Source organism: Dreissena polymorpha, chromosome 1 (assembly GCF_020536995.1).
Source record: "Dreissena polymorpha isolate Duluth1 chromosome 1, UMN_Dpol_1.0, whole genome shotgun sequence".
In the NCBI taxonomy this organism is placed as follows: domain Eukaryota; kingdom Metazoa; phylum Mollusca; class Bivalvia; order Myida; family Dreissenidae; genus Dreissena; species Dreissena polymorpha.
The window spans coordinates 73,111,365-73,135,566 of NC_068355.1; the positions used below are offsets into that span (position 1 = coordinate 73,111,365).

Below are 24,202 nucleotides of genomic sequence, written 5' to 3' on the forward strand. Positions count from 1 at the left end.
GCATGGCAGAGTTAAAAAGAGCAAACAAACATACAAAAGAGATGTGAAGGAAAATAGAAATTAAATGCCAGAAGTAATTTCAAGTACTGTTTTTTGTCTGCAAGGGTTGCTTTCGAAAATAGTGCTTAACGCATAGTTTGGCCTGTCGGGGTTCTGCTGGCAAGAACACATCGAAGTCATATCTGCCCGAGAACTGTAAGCTTGAGATAACCATATCTGATGAAGTACTGCTTGAAGAATGCATTCTAATTGTACTTGAACCAGATAGCATTGACAGCACAAGGCTTCAGACCCCCCTAAAGTGTGAGGCTTTCAATAGTGCTTACCTGATACCAGACCGCAATGCCCAAGACAGTGAATTTCTCCCGGAACTGCACAGGCCGCATCCGCAGCACAATCCTTAAGCTCAATCATGGTCTGGCTGACTCTGAAATAGTGAAATCTGAATTTACAGATGCTCCTTTTTCTAAAGGTTATGAGTTTATTGCCTATCTTATTAAAAGCAATCACAATGACATGCTAAAGAAGACATGTGTATTTCTGAAAAGACATACAGCTGCCCGATACTTGACTAGGAAAAGGCGCTATGGTCTTCACTCTGAAATTCATTACTCTAAGGGCTTAACAGAACCAAAGCAAGATCTTACAGCTAAATGGCCCCACCTACAGCTAAATATGCTTTATAGGTTGAAAATAAAGTTATTTGTCTGAAGAACTAGCGCTATTAACTCATCAGCTATGTTGCTCCACCGGCCGCAATTCTGTAAACATAGTGTATATATGGAAATACCTAGTCTACCTCATGCGACTCAACACTACGTCCACTGTAAATACACAGCTAAGTTAGTACTTTAACGAACAAAATGAAATTCATGTTTGAATTAAACAATCAGTATGATGACTCTCATTGAAATCATGTCCAGTGCACCAGTCAGAGCAAGACAGCTAGCGGATTGTTGACCGTCTGCGGCTCAAGGGACAAATGGTCAGGCCTACAAACAAAGAGAAAAATGGCAAAAATGGGTTGCATTTATGTGATTTGGCAGATTTTTCATCTTGCTCTCCACCTGAAACTTCAATCTTTGGACATAATAATATTTACATTCAAGATTTGTTGGAAATGTAACCCTTACTTGTCCATACCAGGTCCCCCTCCCATCCGGAACAGTCCAAAACCACCTAAAACATCCATTTGAACCAAAACATTGACATCTCTCTTCTATTTTAGCACCCAAATCATCAAAACATTCATTAAAATTCATGTTCTACTTGTCTCGCGTGCAGACGAATCCATGTGGCCTTGACGTTGCAGTAAATGTACTTTTTAAAGGTTATATTACACTAATTCCGATTCCCATAGGGTTCCCATTATTAAACTGACAACTTTCACAGCATTTGTATTGCCTTTTCGACGTATCAATTTTTCCGAACCTGGTATCATTTTAAAGATGGATCTGTCCTCTTCCAATACCAATTATTGCAATCAAAAAAATACCGTCTCGCAACTTCTAAGAAAGTTAATCGCTGTCGAATGAACCCACCGTAGAAAAACGTGTTTCGGAATCCTAATTTCGACAAAAGCCCCACACAATAGAAAACACACCCTCAAAAGTCCATCTTTTAAGTTAGCTTCCAATCCAATGCATCAAAGTACTCCAGACACATACAGGATATTACAAATAACCACAAAAGACATGTCTCACATTGTTAAATGACTTACATTTAAGAAGAGAAAAGGAACTCTTTCGAAATAGGCACTACTTTCGAATGGACCACGGAGGGTATACACAATGATTTAGTGTAATGTAACCTACAAGAAGTAGGAGAGAGTTATCTCTATACAAATGATATTGCTGGGCTGTAAACAGTCTAATGAGACAATTGACCAGTCGCCAAATTATTGATCGCTCCGCCCACATAGTTACGTGGTCTAGTGATTAGAAAACTCCGACAAGCAGATCGGAATTATAGCGGATTACGTGAGGGAAATTCTATATTTGTAATGATGTATTATGCTCTTTTCTATTATATAAATTATCAAAGCCGCACACTAAACTAAACTGCTTTGTAAAACGTTAATACAATTATAAATACTTTAGAGAGAAATGGCGTAATCAAAATAAATGAGTTAACGGCAGACTGACTATCAGAAACGTTTTTTACACATATTATATAGGGAGTTGATGAAAAATCCGTTGTAAAAATGAGCATTTATTTCATGTTGATTTTGAACTTGTATTCAACCGTCTGACACTGAACCCGGTGGCTATTCATATATAAATTTGAAAATATTTTTATTAAATGCAAATGACATATCCATAATATCATGATGGGGTTTTTGTTTATTAAAAATGTTTAGATCTTTGTTTTATTTTGTCATTTTTAAAAAGACACCGATTTTTTTATTTAGATATATATTAAATTTTGATTGTAACCATAATTTAATACAGGCCTAATTTCGTGGTTCCATTAACAGATGGTCTAATATGCATTTTATTTCATTTATGGTTAATAAAAATATTTTCAAAATTATATATGAATAGCCATCGGGTTCACTGTCAGACGGTTGAATACAAGTTCAAAATCAATATGAAATAAATGCTCATTTTTACAACGGATTTTTCATCAACTCCCTATATAATATGTATAAGAAACGTTTCTGATAGTCAGTCTGCCGTTAACTCATTTATTTTGATTACGCCATTTCTCTCTAAAGTATTTATGATTGTATTAACGTTTTACAAAGCAGTTTAGTTTAGTGTGCGGCTTTAATAACTTATATTATAGAAAAGAACATATTACATCATTACAAATATAGAATTTCCCTCACGTAATCCGCTATAATTGCGATCTGCTTGTCGGAGTTTTCTAATCACTAGACCAGGTGACTATGTGGGCGGAGCGATCGATAATTTGGCGACTGGTCAATTATCTATGGGAGGTCTCTGCAATTAATTTTCTATTTGCTTTTGACATTATCTGCTTGTATCGTTGAATAATGAATTTATACAATTAATTCATTGCTTAAACGTTTATTGTTTCAATGATACGCGTGTTGTATAAAAATAGTTTGTTCGAAAAATTAACCTATACAGGTGCACATTGTTTGTGTATTTTTGTTGATTAAGACCTAGACCTGTGTAACTTTTAAATAGTTAGAAACGTGTATGTGTTTATTAAAATATGTATCCATATTTTTTGTATTGATGCTTCTTTTTTATCGCGTAAATAGTTCTGACTTCTTTTGAATACTAAAACCAAGTACATATGTTTACAGAACCATTACAAAATAGTATTTATCGTATTCCGTTCGTATTTCAATCAGTTAAAAATTGAAAAAGAAAAGGAACATTTATTTATATTAACAATGATTACTTTAATCATAAACGTACAGTTTTTAATAATCGAATGATCGATGTAAATATTTTTTATATACACAGATTGGCACCGTAATCAAAAATTACTTGTATTTAATCAAAGTATTAATGGCTGATTATGCAATAAAAACAAAAATATGTTAACCCAACACTCAAATGGAAGTTTACGTTTTCATTTAATTTATAATTTAACAACTTTGTTCTGTTTAGATAGCTTAAATATAACCATCACTGCAATAGTAAAACTATCTTAAAAATATATAGAAAAAAATTATTTATATTAGATTCTGTAATTTATATACATAAATAGACAAACAGTGATATTTCTGGTAACGTACATGAGTGTTGCATTAATGTTGTGTTCTGTTTGTATTGCACTTGGTACATTGTGTGAGCATATTTTTTGGTAACAAATTTAGTCTACACTACCCACCCATATTATTGTCCGAACTGTCCAGAATACAGACTAACGAGTGCAAATAAGGCCGATTTATATACCTATGTTGGTTATATTTTATAAGAAATCACATCAAGTATCTCTGAAATCAGCAGGCGTTATATGACTGGAAAACCTGAATTAAAAAAAATAAACAAATTAAACAGTCTAAAAGATAGATACAATCAGAATAGCACAGCAACTATTTTTTCCTATTCCAAACTGTTTTATTTTATGGCCTCTGCATATGTCAACAGCAGTAATTACAGTAAATTCGTGTTTAGTACGTTCTTTTTTCAAATCACTTTGACAGATTTGACTACAGTAGTCAGAAAAGCCACAAACAGATCATCTACGATAAAGATCAAGTGTCCATAGCTACAACTTACTTTATGGCCTTTATTGGACTGATGAAAGAAGCGACACTGACCCCCGACAGCACCATGCGGTTTGTAAGGAACCCGTTTGGAGCATGAAATCTTGCATATTTTGTGGTATGTATGTTGTCAAATTCGGTTAGTTCACGCCACTCAAATTCAAGTGGTTGAAGTTATTACCAAAGAAAAACAGGCACAGAATAGGTTATTACTGCTAATTATATTAAGTTGATAAATTTAGCGTTTGATTTCATCTGTAAATTTTAAAACATTTTCCTTTTCCGTTACCTAAAACTAAAAGAACTGCTGTTTTGCAATTAAAACACATTGTGATTGGAACAATATAAACAATATTGCCTCTTTTCCAACTCCATTGAATGTATACGGCCCATTTCAGTACAGAAATAGTCTGACAGTAACTACTTATGGAAGGTCACTATTTACCTAGCCAATACAATTGTTATTTTTAATTGTGATTTGTGATCGATTATTGATATTTTAACAGTAAACGACTACAACATTCTTTGGACGTTTACTGTACAATTCACCCGCGCGCATTCCTCAATTTACAATCATCAAAATCGCAATAATCATATTGGGTAATAAGTGGTCAAAGACGAGATATCTTGGAAGATAATCAAATATCGATGTCACTTTATCGATCGCCAATATTTTTTTATTTTCCCGGTAAAATGCCGTTTGCTGCTTTTGAAAGGCGTGACCTTACTATTCGGAACGCTTCTAACATCATCGCCTCGGTTATCAAGGAAAACTATGGAAAGCCAAAGGGGACCCCCGCTAAAATACATATACTTATATAGTAAATATCGGGATTTTCATTTTCCGCGGAACTTTCACTTTCCGCGAAAAACCAAGGCCAGCATAGCCATAAAATACTGCATACAAATCGAAATCTAAAAAGCGCGGAACTTTCATATATTTTCCGTCGGAACAATTATCTTTCAACCCTGTAGAGAATGCGGGCTCAAATAATCGCGCGGAACCTTAATATTATCTACTCTGTACAAATAGTAGTGTATAAAATCGCGCGGACCTAATCCACAAAGCGCGGAACACAAATATCTTCCGCGAAAATTAAGCATTGAATTACTGTACAAATCTCGGGTTGCTATGTAAATTGCGGGTTGCTAATGTAAAATCGCGCGGAAGATTCATTACTCCGCGCGATTTTCAATAGCATTGAATTACTGCACGAAATTCGGGTTGCTATGTGGTTACGCGATAAAATTTGATTGGTTCCGACACCTAGAAAGAACCAATCAAAACTCGCGTCTTATCCAGCATTCATGCAGTCATCATGATGACGGTTGTTTCACATTAACACAAAACCTTTTAAGGGCGAAAGAGTGATCAATTTTGATGACATTAGCGATGAGGTTAGTATTTAACATACATGAATTATGAATTTTAATGCAATTAAAACAGCTCAAGAGTATCGAGTGTTGTTTTCACGGTTTGTCTATATGCAAACGTCTCTGTTAAAACCCGCAAAAACACGTCATAATCATATGTCGTCAAATAATGAAATATAGTGTTTGTGTGTAAGAAACATCTTCCCTTAAGCTCAATTAGTAGAGAGCCAAGTTATTGTTATGGCAGTCGTATGCTCTAGTCCAGCACCGTATACATCTTCAATTAAAAAGAACAAGAACAAGGCTTCACAGGCAATTCATCCCAAAGGCAACTCGTACCTTGGTCAACTCGTACCCATTTTTAGCTCGGCGTTTTCGGAGAAAACCCGAGGTATTGTCATAGCCAGCTCGTCGTCCGCCGTAGGCGTCGTGCTAAAACCTTAGCATTGGCTCTAAAATCAAAGTGCTCCACCTACAACTTTGAAATTTCATATGTAGATGCACCTTGATGAGTTCTACACGCCACACCCATTTTTGGGTCACTAGGTCAAAGTCACTGTGACCTCTAATATAAAACTTTAACATAGGCTCTAAAATCAAAGTGCTTCCACCTACAACTTTGAAATTTCATATGTAGATGCACCTTGATGAGTTCTACACGCCACACCCATTTTTGGGTCACTAGGTCAAAGTCACTGTGACCTCTAATATAAAACTTTAACATAGGCTCTAAAATCAAAGTGCTTCCACCTACAACTTTGAAACTTCATATGTAGATCCACCTTGATGAGTTCTACACGCCACACCCATTTTGGGGTCACTAGGTCAAGGTCATTGTGACCTCTAAAAAAAATAATTTGACAAGCACCTGTAGCAGAGCGTGGCACCCGTTATGCGGTGCTCTTGTTGTCAACTCGTACCTCATTCAAACTATTCAACTTGTTTAATTTGTCTTATTTTGTCACAATTGTAAAATTCTTGAAAGACATCAACCACAAGTGTCAATTTTCATCAACACTTTCGCTGCTTATACATATCTGCAACAGACAACTTGCGTGAGCAATGCTTAGATAATTTAAGTGGAAACATCAAGAGGAAAATAAAAATTGTCTCTATGAGTTTGACTTATAAGCTAACCATCCTACACCTATTTCTGTATATCGGGTACGGGTTTAGTTTGGGTAGGTACAAATTGACTAAACAACAGGTACGAGTTGACCACAATGGGTAGGTGTTTACCACGGAACAATTTGACCGGCATGCAGAACAAGATTATTGATTATTATATTTAACTGTCACACAAATCTGAAAGATAACACAATGTATTACAAACACAATGACTGTCAAGACATTCTAAACTCTTACAGTTAACATATAACAGGTGTACACATCTGATATACTGACCAAATTAAATAACTCAAGATTCACACCAGATACGACACAGTTTCAAAACTCGACATTTTGTCTGCATGCCACGCCAATTCAGTCCAAAAAATTTGATTTAACCAGTGAATTCTGAGCTATATATCTTAAAGCAGAATGCACATTATGTCTAAAAAGTGTTTTTCGGCTAATTTCTGGTATGAACTATCTTCACACATAGCATCTGGTAAACCTTCAGATAGCAATAGCAGAATGCTAATAATGAGTATACTGTTCTGTATTGTGGAAGAAATACATGTAGTAAAATAATATGATAGTATGAAACATGGTTTTTGTATTTTATAGCTGTAGCAGTGTTCCCAACTTGAACATCATCTTCTGTGTACATATCTGAGGCAGAGCCAGCTTGCCCATCTGACCTCTGTTGTGGACAACCGAGTAAGAGCCAGCTTGCATGTCATCTGTTGTGGACATCCGTGTTAGAGCCAGCTTGCACGTCCTCTATTGTGGACATCAGTGTTAGTGCTAGCTTGCATGTCATCTGTTGTGAACATCCGTGTAAGAGCCAGCTTGCACGTCATCTCTTTTGGACATCAGTGTTAGAGCCAGCTTACACATCCTCTGTTGTGGACATCCGTGTAAGTGCTAGCTTGCACGTAATCTGTTGTGGACATCTGTGTTAGAGCCAGCTTGCACGTCATATGTTTAGGACATCAGTCAGAGATAGCTTGCATGTTATATACTTGTGGACATTAGTCAGAGCCAGCAAGGACAATCTCTGTTGTGGATATCTGTCTTAGAGCTTGCACGTCATCGGTTGTTCACATCCTTGTAATAACCAGCTTGCACATCAACTGATGTGGAAATCTGAGTCAGAGCCAGCTTGCACATCATCCGTTGTGGACATCTCTTTATGATTCTACTCTTTGCTTAGATTGACACTGTGACTTTAGTGTAATATGTTACAACCTTAAGCTATTCCTATTGTTGAATAAAAATATTGTGTCATTAAAATATATTTTGTTGGATAATTTGTATGTTGAGTTGTATTGTTTGGTCATTGCAAAGTATCAAGTTATTTTAAGACAAGACAAGGGACAAAATTGTCACAAAACCAGGTTTTCATTGTGAAAAAAAAATCTGATAAAGGGAGAAAACTCAAACTGAACTTTTGAAATGAACAAACAAAATTAACCCCTTTGTAAGTTTGTTTAAAAAAAAATATATTTTTAGTCGTGGCGACCTTGACATTGGAGATATTGACGTGATTCTTTCGTGCGACACACCGTCCCATGATGGTGAACAAATGTGCCAAATGATTTTAAAATCTCACAATGAATGACATAGTTATGGCCAGGACAAGCTCATTTATGGCCATTTTTGACCTTTGAACTCAAAGTGTGACCTTGACCTTGGAGATATCGACGTAATTATTTCGCGCGACACACCGTCAAATGATGGTGAACAAATGTGCCAAATGATGTTAAAATCTGACAATGCACGACATAGTTATGGCCCGGACAAGCTTGTTCCGCCCGCCCGCCAGCCCGCCCGCATTCGCCAATCAAATAACCAGTTTTTTCCTTCGGAAAACCTGGTTAAAAATGAGAACTTTGTAAGTAGAGGTTTGTTGTAGCCTTTGGCAGACTGGTAATTTGATGGTGAAAAAAAAAAAAAAAAAAAAAAAGACCTTTGACCTTGAAGGATGACCTTGACCTTTCACCACTCAAAATGTGCAGCTCCATGAGATGCACATGAATTTATTTTTTTTGACCTTTGACCATGAAGGATGACCTTGACCTTTCACCACTAAAAATGTGCAGCTTCATAAGATACACATGCATGGCAAATATCAAGTTGCTATCTTCAATATTGCAAAAGTTATGAGCAACGTTAAAGTTTTCGGACGGACACACGGACGGACGGACGGTCAAAATTTGTGTGCGTATGGAAAGGCGTTGTCCATATACACATGCATACCAAATATGAAGGTTATATCTCAAGGGACATAGAAGTTATGAGCATTTTTCGAAACCTAAACGCAGATTTTGAAACCTAAACGCAGACCCCTACTTCAAGGTCAAGGTCACAGGGGTCAAAATTGTTGTGCGTATGGAAAGGCCTTGTCCATATACACAAGCATACCAAATATGAAGGTTATATCTCAAGGGACATTTATGGCCATTTTTGACCTTTGAACTCAAAGTGTGACCTTGACCTTGGAGATATCGACGTAATTATTTCGCGCGACACACCGTCCGATGATGGTGAACAAATGTGCCAAATGATTTTAAAATCTGACAATGAACGACGTAGTTATGGCTCGGACAAGCTCATTTATGGCCATTTTTGACTTTTGAACTCAAAGTGTGACCTTGACCTTGGAGATATTGACGTAATTATTTCGTGCGACACACCGTCCCATGATGGTGAACAAATGTGCCAAATGATTTTAAAATCTGACAATGAACGACATAGTTATGGATCGGACAAGCTCATTTATGGCCATTTTTGACCTTTGAACTCAAAGTGTGACCTTGACCTTGGAGATATCGACGTAATTATTTCGCGCGACACACCGTCCAATGATGGTGAACAAATGTGCCAAATGATTTTAAAATCTGACAATGAACGACATAGTTATGGATCGGACAAGCTTGTTCCGCCAGCCCGCCAGCCCGCCAGCCAGCCCGCCAGCCAGCCAGCCAGCCAGCCCGCCCGCATTCGCCAATCTAATAACCAGTTTTTTCCTTCGGAAAACCTGGTTAAAAAAGCTCATCTTTCATCATGTATTTATATTAAAATTCTTGAATGTTAGTGAAGGTACAGTTCATATAATTAAAAGCAATTTTAATATGATTGCTTGTGTTTTATTGCAAAGTGAATACCATCTTGTCTTTATGCTGACATATAGAACGGAAAAATAGTAAACTGTCGTTTTTATATGCAATGGGATTGTATATGAAGACTTGCATGTTCAGATGAAAAAATTGCCATAATTTTTCTCTTTATATTTTATTCCTGCTAAATGGTTGATGCAATAAAGTTAAGTCTTTAATGACTTGTGTTTCTTGTAATATTATTTGTAAGCAAATTTGGCTGTAGTATTAGATGCATGCTGTACAAGATACTGTAGATCAACATTATATTGTTTGAGTATGAATAGATAATTCAAGGTGCACAGCCATTAATTTTGCCCTCCACCATCTCCGATTTTGGTTAGACAGTTGCAAGTTACTTGCATTAGTATGAAGTCTTAAAATAACTTAAGTATAATTGCTGTTGTGTTATTATTAACCTTTTCCTGCTCTGAGGAAATTTTAAATTTTCTACATGCAAACATCATAAAACCAGAACAGCCTGCAAGTAACTCACAATCTGTTCAGGTTTTATGCTGTTTGCTGCTCATCAGTATCCATGGGTTGGAAACAAAGCCTTTAAAACTTTAATATAGTAAGAAAGGTCTTAAATTAAATTTATTCTCGAATGTGTCTTAGTGCGTTTTTGAGTGGTACAGGGTTAAATGTCTCATTTTGTTTTTGATTATCTTTTTGGTTTATTGAACATATATGAGCCTTGCTCTGTGAAATAGGGGTTTAATGCATGTGCATTTAGTATCCTCCCTGATTAGCCTGTGCGGTCTGCCCAGGCTAATCTGGAGTGCACATGCATTAAACCCCTTTTTCACAGAGCGAGGCTCATATGTATTAGACAGTGCATTCAAATAATACAATTTAAATCTGAATCTTTTATTTAGTTGCAATACTTTAAAGCTTACTATGTTTGCAGTTTTAGTGAAAACACAAACTTTTAATCAAAGAAGCATATAATGTGTATTACTCATTTAATCAACTTCCACTTTATTCCATACACGTGTTCGACTCTGTGACATTATGTTCTGTCAAAGCTTTTTATTGCAAATTTATTAAACATAAATTGGTAACCTTGGGTATCCAAAAGGAATCCAAATTTTGCTAGCCACAGACTTTCCAAAATGCAATTGTTTCTGAGAAGTATTTTTCTCTAGAAGGTGGCAAAACTCCTAAGCAATTCCTTTTTGGGCTAATGGTAGGGCTTATGCGTGTAACACCCATTGACAAATTATTAAATATACATTGAAAGGTCATTGTTCACAAAACAGATCATGATATAACATGATGCAGCATTTTGTACTATATTAAATTAAATGTTGCTGAAAACAGTAGAATATTCAAATTATGGACATTTTATTCTGTTAATAATGCTATCTTTCTAACATTACAAATCAATAAAGCATGCTTAACAATAGCAGAACTCTTTTGACTTTTAATTATCTTTTCCAGTCTTTAAATCTTTACAAAATTCATTGTCCCACTAACACCATCCTATAAAACAGGTTATGGCTTCCAATTGTTAATCAACTATAAAGCATGAACAAAGGCACAAATATCGCAGTATCTTTTGCAAATGATACAAATGTCCATGGCCTCGATACTGAACAAAAAGCAAGATTTTTTGTCAGGCGGTAAGCTGAATCCTCGAGAACATTCGAAAAATGTCCATTTAATGCGCCACTGGGCCGTTCCTATTTAAATGGGCTGCATGCACAGAACTTGGCCATCCAGGTCATATGTCCAAACATTTCAAGTTACTGTCACAGACTGCTTGAAGAACTAAACTGCTGATAAACAAGGACCTATGCTCAGATGTTGAAGCAGGACATGCACTGTGGGTTCCATCAACAGTCCAATCATTCTACATCATTCATGAAATTCATAGGCAATGATCTTCAGCTCATGACGAGATTCTGGAAATCTGAAGTACCAGGTACTGCTCCATCATTGCTGACAAGACTCTACATGTTGAAATGACTGTGTAATGTTGAGTCCCTGAAATACAAAAGTAAAATTCATGCTAGAGTTTAGCCATATTAATTATGCTTGATTGCATTGAAAGCTTTATGCTTATTAAGACATTCTAGAGTCCGTTTTCTGGGAGTAATCAGTACTTTGTATATATGAAGATAAAGAGACCGCTAATAAACAGGGTTGAACCCAAAATGTTCCCATCACTAGGTGAACACCATATCCACTACGCCAGCCTGACAAAGTAAATGAAGTGAAGCTTCTAAGTTATGTCTCATTTGATTGTTAACAAGAGCACGCCCTGCAGGTTCAGACCTCTCATCTATTTTTTTTTAAAGTTGAAGGGACCTATCTCAATACTTCAATCACAAAGGAGGGAGAGGTGGGGTGGAGAAGGGTGTATAGTGTGGTGGTGTGGTCATTTATTACACTATCTTCCAAAAATGAAAAAATGATAAAAATAAATATTTGTGTTTTTTAGCCATGTTTAAAAAAAATGGGCAGGGGGTATAGTGTGAGGGTGTGGTCATTTATTAGATGATCTTTCAAAATGAAAAAAAAGTACTTTTTTCTTTTTTTGGGGGGGGTGCGTGGGGGATGGTTTGGGTGGAGTCTATTGTGGTATGTCAGATAAGAGTTGCTTTGTAACGCTTGTAAAGAAGTTATGGAAATCCTAGCAAAATTTAATAATTTCACCTTGAGAGTCATGGTCATTCAAAGGTCAAGGTAAAATTCAACTTGCCAGCTACAGTAACTTATGATAGCATGACAGTATTTGAAGTTTGAAAGCAATAGCCTTGATACTTGAGAAGTAAAGTAGATCAAAACACAAAATTTAACCATATATTCAAAGTTACTAAGTAAGAAAAGGACCATAATTCTGTCAAAATGACAACCAGAGTTATTCAACTTGTCCTGTACTGTCCCCTTATGATAATTTGCGAGTGTTCCCAGTATGAAAGCAATATCTATGATACTTTAGGAGTAAAGTGGACCAAAACACAAAACTTGACAAAATTTTCAATTTTCTAAGAATAAAAAGGGCACATAATACTTTCAAAATGCCAGTCAGAGTTACATAACTTTGTCTGCACAGTCCCTTTATGATAGTAAGTGTTGCAAGTATGAAAGCAATAGCTTTGATACTGTAGGAATAAAGTGGACCTAAACACAAAACTTAACCAAATTTTCAATTTTCTAAGTATAAGAAGGGCACATAATTCTGTCAAAATGCACGCCAGAGTTATCTAACTTTGCCTGCCCAGTCCCCTCATGGTAGTAAGTAAATAAGTTTTATACTTGATACTTTATGAGAAAAGTGGACCTAAACACAAAACTTAATCGGACGCCGACACCGACGCAGACGCAGACGCCAAGATGATGACAATATCTCTTTTTTTTTCAAAAAAAAGAGATGAGCTTATAAATAAAATGTAACATATTGCAAACTTGATTACACGATTTTTCATAAATACTCTTTCAGCTTTTTATTTATATATGAAGGCTAGGGTCACTTTCTGCGAGCCTTACAAAAAAACTAACTATATTTGCAATTGTCAAGACTCCTTCACATACAATTTACCTTTGCTTATTCCAATATCCTTTTGCCAACCAACATTGTGCGGTCACGTACCATACATGGTTCCACAGTTGTACAGAATTCCTACAAAATAAATGAAGTATACATTTACAATTCAAATTTCTTTTCAAAGAATGTGTAGGTAACTAAATTCCCTATACATTACTTTAATGTCATAAAATAAATTTCAAACAAGGGCTGTTTGTAAAACATGCATGCCCCCCATATGGATTGTCAATTGTTGTGGCAGCCATTGTGTGAATACGTTTTTTGGCACTGTGACCTTGACCTTTGACCTAGTGACCTGAAAGTCAATAGGGGTCATCTGCGAGTCATTATCTATGTACCTATGAAGTTTCATGATCCTAGGCATAAGTTCTTGAGTTATCATCCGGAAACCATTTTACTATTTTGGGTCACCGTGACCTTGACCTTCGATTTAGTGACCTCAAAATCAATAGGGGTCATCTGCGAGTCATGATCAATGTACCTATGAAGTTTCATGATCCTAGGCATAAGCGTTCTTGAGTTATCATCGGGAAACCATTTTACTATTTAGGGTCACTGTGACCTTGACCTAGTGACCTGAAAATCAATAGGGGTCATCTTCGAGTCATGATCAATGTACCTATGAAGTTTCATGATCCTAGGCAAAATCGTTCTTGGGTTATCATCCGGAAACCATCTGGTGGACAGACATATGGACATTCGGACCGACATGTGCAAAACAATAAACCTGCTCTTCTTCGGAAGGGGGCATAAATATTTAACATATATTTAACAAAAATTAACTTGATTCATCAAATTAATCAGTATCGAATAATAGACCAGTTTCACAATATGAACACCGATACTATTTTTAGATATCAATCATATCACCTGACGCGTTGAATTGCAGAACAAGGCTGAACCTGGAACTGCATTTTCTTTGCTATGCAAATTGCGTTGAATATCAAGATTATAATGCGCACTTGACACTGGTTACAATTAAGTCAAACATATGAATACAGACAACCATCACATGTCATGCTGTGTTAAGTAAAAAAATTGATAAGTAATTCAAATATAAAAATTATAACACCTAAATAATGATTCAAGGACATAAGTTATGTACTATTAGTGTATATTAATGAATTATATTTAATCTTTATATATAACAATAGATGTGTTCATCAGAAACACAATGCCCACTACTGCGCCGCTTTTAATTATACATATATTTTTTTAACCTTTGACCTTGAAGGACGACCTTGACCTTGAACTTCCACCACTCACAATGTGCAGCTTCATGAGATACACATGCATGCCAAATATCAAGTTGCTATCTTCAATGTTGCAAAAGAAATGGCCAACGTTGTTTTTTTTTCGGACAGACTGACATCCTGACTGACTGACGGACAGTTCAACTGCTATATGCCACCCTTCCAGGGGCATACAATTTCCAGTTACCCATAACCATCAGAGTAAATGTGGTCTGAAGACTAAACATCGATTATTGCACAAATCGAAGTCATAAATTAGCAGTATACAATACTAAGTATTGTAAGACTACAATTTTCAAAGGTAGGATGTGTACAATTTCATGAATTATAGAACGTGTAAGAGTTGAATCAAGCATCAGACAAAGTCCTATCAAATAGAAGAAAATGACACAAATGTTTAGCATTAAATTTTTGAAATATTAAAAATATATAGGTATAAAGCACTTTATAATTATGATAAAACTGGCTAACATGTATACAGTATTTAGTTTCTGACAATCTTTTTGGACAGATGACTTTCAATGTTGACAATATCTTTTATGTTCAGTAAAAGCAACAATTGAGTATTTGGCGTTAAATTATTCCAAGAAACGGCTACGCAATGCTACAACCATGAGACGCCATGGTCACATGGAGGTGTCATTAATTGTGTTAAATGACCAGATGACCAGATATCTACAAAATGTGGTTTATGACATCACGTTGTTATTTAGTATTTGTCTGCACAGTATCTGATCATAAAGAGGTTATGGGTTTGTGCTGAATACAGGGGAATTTAAACGCAAGATCTATCAATAAATAAAATAATTGATTAATCGCCCAAATAATGCGAAAACAAAGAGTGTCAGATAATCCAATAAGTTTAAGACTGTCAATTTACACACACTAAGAATTGAAAGCCATACTTGGAGTGTCAGAGTTTGTGCAAAAAAAAAGAATACAAACAAGAATACAAACAAGTACTTTAATCAAGAAAATGTATTTCATATATTGGCACTTAAAATGGAAAGTATATATTAAGTAATTAATGGCTATTTCTGACGAAGTCAACTTGTGTTGGCAATATCATTAAGTAGATCTAGCTGAATGATCAAAAGCAGAGCGATATTGCGATGCACTATTAGAAATCTCTACACGTTCAGCCTCATTCTGGAATTCTGCAATCATTTGACTACCTGCTATATTGGCTTATTGTGAAAAGGGTCTATTCACTTATAAATACTTTAAAGAAGTAGATTTTCCATCACTCTACAGCTGTTGGGCTTTCTTAAAGGAAGTTTGGGAGTAAAATAAATCTACTCCAAGTTTTTATCACAAAAAACTTCCAACAAGTGGAGAATTAGCCGCATTTAGTGGATGATTTAGAAACATGATTAATTTAAATTAGATCTACATGTAATAGCTATTGAAAAGTTAAGTTATCCAGTTATTCTTGCTGCAATGTGGATAAGAATAATACAAACCAATAGCTGACAAACCTGATATCAGTGATATGTTGACCTTTGAAGTCGAAATTGAGACCTGAAATCTGTCTGTAAAGAGCGGCACAATTTGTTTGGCATATCTTCAACCATAACTGGCAACACACACCTACAAAATTTATATATAAATTATATTAAAACATAAATTTATTAATAATTTTATTTATTAATTTATGACGAAATGTTTAAATCTAGGTCAGCTATAACGAAACTAAAAACGGATTAAAAACAAACCTTATTTTAATTAATAGGTTGAAAACAAAAATAAATGTATTAATATATTGACGTTCAACTGAACGAATACAAGACACAAGTACATTACATTACATTAAGTTATTATTTCAGTCGCATTCAGAGAAAACTGGGCTTAGTGCATGTGCGTAAAGTGTCATCCCAGATTAGCGTAAGCCTGTGCAGTCCGCACAGGCTAATCAGGGACGACACTTTCCGCATAAACTTCATTTTCGGTAAGGAGGGACTTCCTTGAAATTAAAAATACCATTAAAGCGGAAAGTGTAATCCCTGATTAGCATGTGCGGACTGCACAGGCTAATCTGCGATGACACTTTACGCACATGCATTAAGCCCAGTTTTCTCAGAACGCGGCTCATTTAATTAACAATTGTCAACATTATGCATATTATCGGATAGTTTTACACAATATTAAAAAAGTACAAATACAAACCTGGTAATACATGTAAATGATCGTATGCAATACAGTTATTGATCCCAATCTGATCTATTTCCGAATTATCTGCGAATCCATCGAGTAGAAACAATAACCATGCAATTCGCTCCGCCATCTTGAAACGTTATACTTACTGAACGCACTGATTGTGTTGCATTTGTTACAAAGTATCTGATTGGTTATTTCTAAGTATCGGATCCAATCAAATTTTTCGGGTAACTAGGGATTCTAACACCTAACAACCCGAGATTTGTACAGTAATTCAATGCTTAATTTTCGCGGACGATATTTGTGTTCCGCGCTTTTTGGATCTGGTATTTACTGGATTTTCTCTCTTTAATAGACTTCTTAAAATAGCATTCTACAATCTCCGCGCGATTTTAAACACTACTATTTGTACAGAGTAGATAAATAACGTTCCGCGCGATTAATTGAGCCCGCTTTTTCTACAGGGTTGAAAAATAATTGCTCCGACGGAAAATCTATGAAAGTTCCGCGCTTTTTAGATTTCGATTTGTATGTAGTGTTTTATGGCCATGCTGGCATTGGTTTTTCGCGGAAAGTGAAAGTTCCGCGAAAAATGACAATCCCGATGTTTACTATATAAGTATATGTATTTTAGCGGGGGTCCCCTTTGGCTTTCCATAGAAAACTATGGAAAGCCAAAGGGGACCCCCGCTAAAATACATATACTTATATAGTAAATATCGGGATTGACATTTTTCGCGGAACTTTCACTTTCCGCGAAAAACCAATGCCAGCATGGCCATAAAACACTACATACAAATCGAAATCTAAAAAGCGCGGAACTTTCATATATTTTCCGTCGGAGCAATTATTTTTCAACCCTGTAGAAAAAGCGGGCTCAATTAATCGCGCGGAACGTTATTTATCTACTCTGTACAAATAGTAGTGTTTAAAATCGCGCGGAGATTGTAGAATGCTATTTTAAGAAGTCTATTAAAGAGAGAAAATCCAGTAAATACCAGATCCAAAAAGCGCGGAACACAAATATCGTCCGCGAAAATTAAGCATTGAATTACTGTACAAATCTCGGGTTGTTAGGTGTTAGAATCCCTAGTTACCCGAAAAATTTGATTGGATCCGATACTTAGAAATAACCAATCAGATACTTTGTAACAAATGCAACACAATCAGTGCGTTCAGTAAGTATAACGTTTCAAGATGGCGGAGCGAATTGCATGGTTATTGTTTCTACTCGATGGATTCGCAGATAATTCGGAAATAGATCAGATTGGGATCAATAACTGTATTGCATACGATCATTTACATGTATTACCAGGTTTGTATTTGTACTTTTTTAATATTGTGTAAAACTATCCGATAATATGCATAATGTTGACAATTGTTAATTAAATGAGCCGCGTTCTGAGAAAACTGGGCTTAATGCATGTGCGTAAAGTGTCATCGCAGATTAGCCTGTGCAGTCCGCACATGCTAATCAGGGATTACACTTTCCGCTTTTATGGTATTTTTAATTTCAAGGAAGTCCCTCCTTACCGAAAATGAAGTTTATGCGGAAAGTGTCGTCCCTGATTAGCCTGTGCGGACTGCACAGGCTTACGCTAATCTGGGATGACACTTTACGCACATGCACTAAGCCCAGTTTTCTCCGAATGCGACTGAAATAATAACTTAATGTAATGTAATGTACTTGTGTCTTGTATTCGTTCATGTTGAACGTCAATATATTAATACATTTATTTTTGTTTTCAACCTATTAATTAAAATAAGGTATTGTTTTTAATCCGTTTTTAGTTTCGTTATAGCTGACCTAGATTTAAACATTTCGTCATAAATTAATAAATAAAATTATTAATAAATTTATGTTTTAATATAATTTATATATAAATTTTGTAGGTGTGTGTTGCCAGTAATGGTTGAAGATATGCCAAACAAATTGTGCCTCTCTATACAGACAGATTTCAGGTCTCAATTTCGACTTCAAAGGTCAACATATCACTGATATCAGGTTTGTCAGCTATTGGTTTGTATTATTCTTATCCACATTGCAGCAAGAATAACTGGATAACTTAACTTTTCAATAGCTATTACATGTAGATCTAATTTAAATTAATCATGTTTCTAAATCATCCACTAAATGCGGCTAATTCTCCACTTGTTGGAAGTTTTTTGTGATAAAAACTTGGAGTAGATTTATTTTACTCCCAAACTTCCTTTAAGAAAGCCCAACAGCTGTAGAGTGATGGAAAATCTACTTCTTTAAAGTATTTATAAGTGAATAGACCCTTTTCACAATAAGCCAATATAGCAGGTAGTCAAATGATTGCAGAATTCCAGAATGAGGCTGAACGTGTAGAGATTTCTAATAGTGCATCGCAATATCGCTCTGCTTTTGATCATTCAGCTAGATCTACTTAATGATATTGCCAACACAAGTTGACTTCGTCAGAAATAGCCATTAATTACTTAATATATACTTTCCATTTTAAGTGCCAATATATGAAATACATTTTCTTGATTAAAGTACTTGTTTGTATTCTTGTTTGTATTCTTTTTTTTTGCACAAACTCTGACACTCCAAGTATGGCTTTCAATTCTTAGTGTGTGTAAATTGACAGTCTTAAACTTATTGGATTATCTGACACTCTTTGTTTTCGCATTATTTGGGCGATTAATCAATTATTTTATTTATTGATAGATCTTGCGTTTAAATTCCCCTGTATTCAGCACAAACCCATAACCTCTTTATGATCAGATACTGTGCAGACAAATACTAAATAACAACGTGATGTCATAAACCACATTTTGTAGATATCTGGTCATCTGGTCATTTAACACAATTAATGACACCTCCATGTGACCATGGCGTCTCATGGTTGTAGCATTGCGTAGCCGTTTCTTGGAATAATTTAACGCCAAATACTCAATTGTTGCTTTTACTGAACATAAAAGATATTGTCAACATTGAAAGTCATCTGTCCAAAAAGATTGTCAGAAACTAAATACTGTATACATATTAGCCAGTTTTATCATAATTATAAAGTGCTTTATACCTATATATTTTTAATATTTCAAAAATTTAATGCTAAACATTTGTGTCATTTTCTTCTATTTGATAGGACTTTGTCTGATGCTTGATTCAACTCTTACACGTTCTATAATTCATGAAATTGTACACATCCTACCTTTGAAAATTGTAGTCTTACAATACTTAGTATTGTATACTGCTAATTTATGACTTCGATTTGTGCAATAATCGATGTTTAGTCTTCAGACCACATTTACTCTGATGCTTATGGGTAACTGGAAATTGTATGCCCCTGGAAGGGTGGCATATAGCAGTTGAACTGTCCGTCAGTCAGTCAGGATGTCAGTCTGTCCGTCTGTCCGAAAAAAAATTAACGTTGGCCATTACTTTTGCAACATTGAAGATAGCAACTTGATATTTGGCATGCATGTGTATCTCATGAAGCTGCACATTTTGAGTGGTGGAAGTTCAAGGTCAAGGTCGTCCTTCAAGGTCAAAGGTTAAAAAAATATATGTATAATTAAAAGCGGCGCAGTAGTGGGCATTGTGTTTCTGATGAACACATCTATTGTTATATATAAAGATTAAATATAATTCATTAATATACACTAATAGTACATAACTTATGTCCTTGAATCATTATTTAGGTGTTATAATTTTTATATTTGAATTACTTATCAATTTTTTTACTTAACACAGCATGACATGTGATGGTTGTCTGTATTCATATGTTTGACTTAATTGTAACCAGTGTCAAGTGCGCATTATAATCTTGATATTCAACGCAATTTGCATAGCAAAAGAAAATGCAGTTCCACGTTCAGCCTTGTTCTGCAATTCAACGCGTCAGGTGATATGATTGATATCTATAAATAGTATCGGTGTTCATATTGTGAAACTGGTCTATTATTCGATACTGATTAATTTGATGAATCAAGTTAATTTTTGTTAAATATCTGTTAAATATTTATGCCCCCCTCCGAAGAAGAGCAGGATTATTGTTTTGCACATGTCGGTCCGAATGTCCATATGTCTGTCCACCAGATGGTTTCCGGATGATAACCCAAGAACGATTTTGCCTAGGATCATGAAACTTCATAGGTACATTGATCATGACTCGAAGATGACCCCTATTGATTTTCAGGTCACTAGGTCAAGGTCACAGTGACCCTAAATAGTAAAATGGTTTCCCGATGATAACTCAAGAACGCTTATGCCTAGGATCATGAAACTTCATAGGTACATTGATCATGACTCGCAGATGACCCCTATTGATTTTGAGGTCACTAAGTCGAAGGTCAAGGTCACGGTGACCCAAAATAGTAAAATGGTTTCCGGATGATAACTCAAGAACTTATGCCTAGGATCATGAAACTTCATAGGTACATAGATAATGACTCGCAGATGACCCCTATTGACTTTCAGGTCACTAGGTCAAAGGTCAAGGTCACAGTGCCAAAAAACGTATTCACACAATGGCTGCCACAAGCAATTGACAATCCATATGGGGGGCATGCATGTTTTACAAACAGCCCTTGTTTGAAATTTATTTTATGACATTAAAGTAATGTATAGGGAATTTAGTTACCTACACATTCTTTGAAAAGAAATTTGAATTGTAAATGTATACTTCATTTATTTTGTAGGAATTCTGTACAACTGTGGAACCATGTATGGTACGTGACCGCACAATGTTGGTTGGCAAAAGGATATTGGAATAAGCAAAGGTAAATTGTATGTGAAGGAGTCTTGACAATTGCAAATATAGTTAGTTTTTTTGTAAGGCTCGCAGAAAGTGACCCTAGCCTTCATATATAAATAAAAAGCTGAAAGAGTATTTATGAAAAATCGTGTAATCAAGTTTGCAATATGTTACATTTTATTTATAAGCTCATCTTTTTTTTTTGAAAAAAAAGAGATATTGTCATCATCTTGGCGTCGGCGTCTGCGTCGGCGTCCGGTTAAGTTTTGTGTTTAGGTCCACTTTTCTCATAAAGTATCAAGTATAAAACTTATTTACTTACTACCATGAGGGGACTGGGCAGGCAAAGTTAGATAACTCTGGCGTGCATTTTGACAGAATTATGTGCCCTTCTTATACTTAGAAAATTGAAAATTTGGTTAAGTTTTGTGTTTAGGTCCACTTTATTCCTACAGTATCAAAGCTATTGCTTTCATACTTGCAACACTTACTATCATAAAGGGACTGTGCAGACAAAGTTATGTAACTCTGACTGGCATTTTGAAAGTATTATGTGCCCTTTTTATTCTTAGAAAATTGAAAATTTTGTTAAGTTTTGTGTTTTCGTCCACTTTACTCCTAAAGTATCATAGATATTGCTTTCATACTGGGAACACTCGCAAATTATCATAAGGGGACAGTACAGGACAAGTTGAATAACTCTGGTTGTCATTTTGACAGAATTATGGTCCTTTTCTTACTTAGTAACTTTGAATATATGGTTAAATTTTGTGTTTTGATCTACTTTACTTCTCAAGTATCAAGGCTATTGCTTTCAAACTTCAAATACTGTCATGCTATCATAAGTTACTGTAGCTGGCAAGTTGAATTTTACCTTGACCTTTGAATGACCATGACTCTCAAGGTGAAATTATTAAATTTTGCTAAAATTTCCATAACTTCTTTACAAGCGTTACAAAGCAACTCTTATCTGACATACCACAATAGACTCCACCCAAACCATCCCCCACGCCCCCCCCCCAAAAAAAGAAAAAAGTACTTTTTTTTTCATTTTGAAAGATCATCTAATAAATGACCACACCCTCACACTATACCCCCTGCCCATTTTTTTTAAACATGGCTAAAAAACACAAATATTTATTTTTATCATTTTTTCATTTTTGGAAGATAGTGTAATAAATGACCACACCACCACACTATACACCCTTCTCCACCCCACCTCTCCCTCCTTTGTGATTGAAGTATTGAGATAGGTCCCTTCAACTTTAAAAAAATAGATGAGAGGTCTGAACCTGCAGGGCGTGCTCTTGTTGACAATCAAATGAGACATAACTTAGAAGCTTCACTTCATTTACTTTGTCAGGCTGGCGTAGTGGATATGGTGTTCACCTAGTGATGGGAACATTTTGGGTTCAACCCTGTTTATTAGCGGTCTCTTTATCTTCATATATACAAAGTACTGATTACTCCCAGAAAACGGACTCTAGAATGTCTTAATAAGCATAAAGCTTTCAATGCAATCAAGCATAATTAATATGGCTAAACTCTAGCATGAATTTTACTTTTGTATTTCAGGGACTCAACATTACACAGTCATTTCAACATGTAGAGTCTTGTCAGCAATGATGGAGCAGTACTTCAGATTTCCAGAATCTCGTCATGAGCTGAAGATCATTGCCTATGAATTTCCTGAATGATGTAGAATGATTGGACTGTTGATGGAACCCACAGTGCATGTCCTGCTTCAACATCTGAGCATAGGTCCTTGTTTATCAGCAGTTTAGTTCTTCAAGCAGTCTGTGACAGTTACTTGAAATGTTTGGACATATGACCTGGATGGCCAAGTTCTGTGCATGATGCCCATTTAAATAGGAACGGCCCAGTGGCGCATTAAATGGACATTTTTCGAATGTTCTCAAGGATTCAGCTTACCGCCTGACAAGAAATCTTGCTTTTTGTTCAGTATCGAGGCCATGGACATTTGTATCATTTGCAAAAGATACTGCGATATTTGTGCCTTTGTTCATGCTTTATAGTTGATTAACAATTGGAAGCCATAACCTGTTTTTAAGATGGTGTTAGTGGGACAATGAATTTTGTAAAGATTTAAAGACTGGAAAAGATAATTAAAAGTCAAAAGAGTTCTGCTATTGTTAAGCATGCTTTATTGATTTGTAATGTTAGAAAGATAGCATTATTAACAGAATAAAATGTCCATAATTTGAATATTCTACTGTTTTCAGCAACATTTAATTTGATATAGTACAAAATGCTGCATCATGTTATATCATGATCTGTTTTGTGAACAATGACCTTTCAATGTATATTTAATAATTTGTCAATGGGTGTTACACGCATAAGCCCTACCATTAGCCCAAAAAGGAATTGCTTAGGAGTTTTGCCACCTTCTAGAGAAAAATACTTCTCAGAAACAATTGCATTTTGGAAAGTCTATGGCTAGTAAAATTTGGATTCCTTTTGGATACCCAAGGTTACCAATTTATGTTTAATAAATTTGCAATAAAAAGCTTTGACAGAACATAATGTCACAGAGTCGAACACGTGTATGGAATAAAGTGGAAGTTGATTAAATGAGTAATACACATTATATGCTTCTTTGATTAAAAGTTTGTGTTTTCACTAAAACTGCAAACATAGTAAGCTTTAAGGTATTGCAACTAAATAAA

The 24,202-nt window shown here is 35.4% G+C and overlaps 3 long non-coding RNA genes across 3 annotated transcripts; 2 read left to right on the top strand and 1 right to left on the bottom strand.

Annotated features, from left to right (window-relative positions):
- The first annotated feature begins 4,970 nt into the window (after positions 1–4,970).
- Positions 4,971–7,977, top strand: LOC127835071 (uncharacterized). The gene is made up of 2 exons (XR_008028331.1): positions 4,971–5,587; positions 7,292–7,977. It is a non-coding gene; the product is annotated as an uncharacterized LOC127835071 (long non-coding RNA).
- Positions 7,978–11,155: 3,178 nt separating this feature from the next.
- Positions 11,156–17,365, bottom strand: LOC127835072 (uncharacterized). The gene is made up of 4 exons (XR_008028332.1): positions 16,798–17,365; positions 16,110–16,221; positions 13,373–13,453; positions 11,156–11,814 (listed from the first exon to the last, which is right to left on the bottom strand). It is a non-coding gene; the product is annotated as an uncharacterized LOC127835072 (long non-coding RNA).
- Positions 17,366–17,537: 172 nt separating this feature from the next.
- On the top strand, positions 17,538–23,741 carry LOC127835060 (uncharacterized). Its single transcript, XR_008028325.1, has 4 exons — positions 17,538–18,103; positions 18,682–18,793; positions 21,460–21,540; positions 23,091–23,741. It is a non-coding gene; the product is annotated as an uncharacterized LOC127835060 (long non-coding RNA).
- The last annotated feature ends 461 nt before the right edge of the window (positions 23,742–24,202 follow it).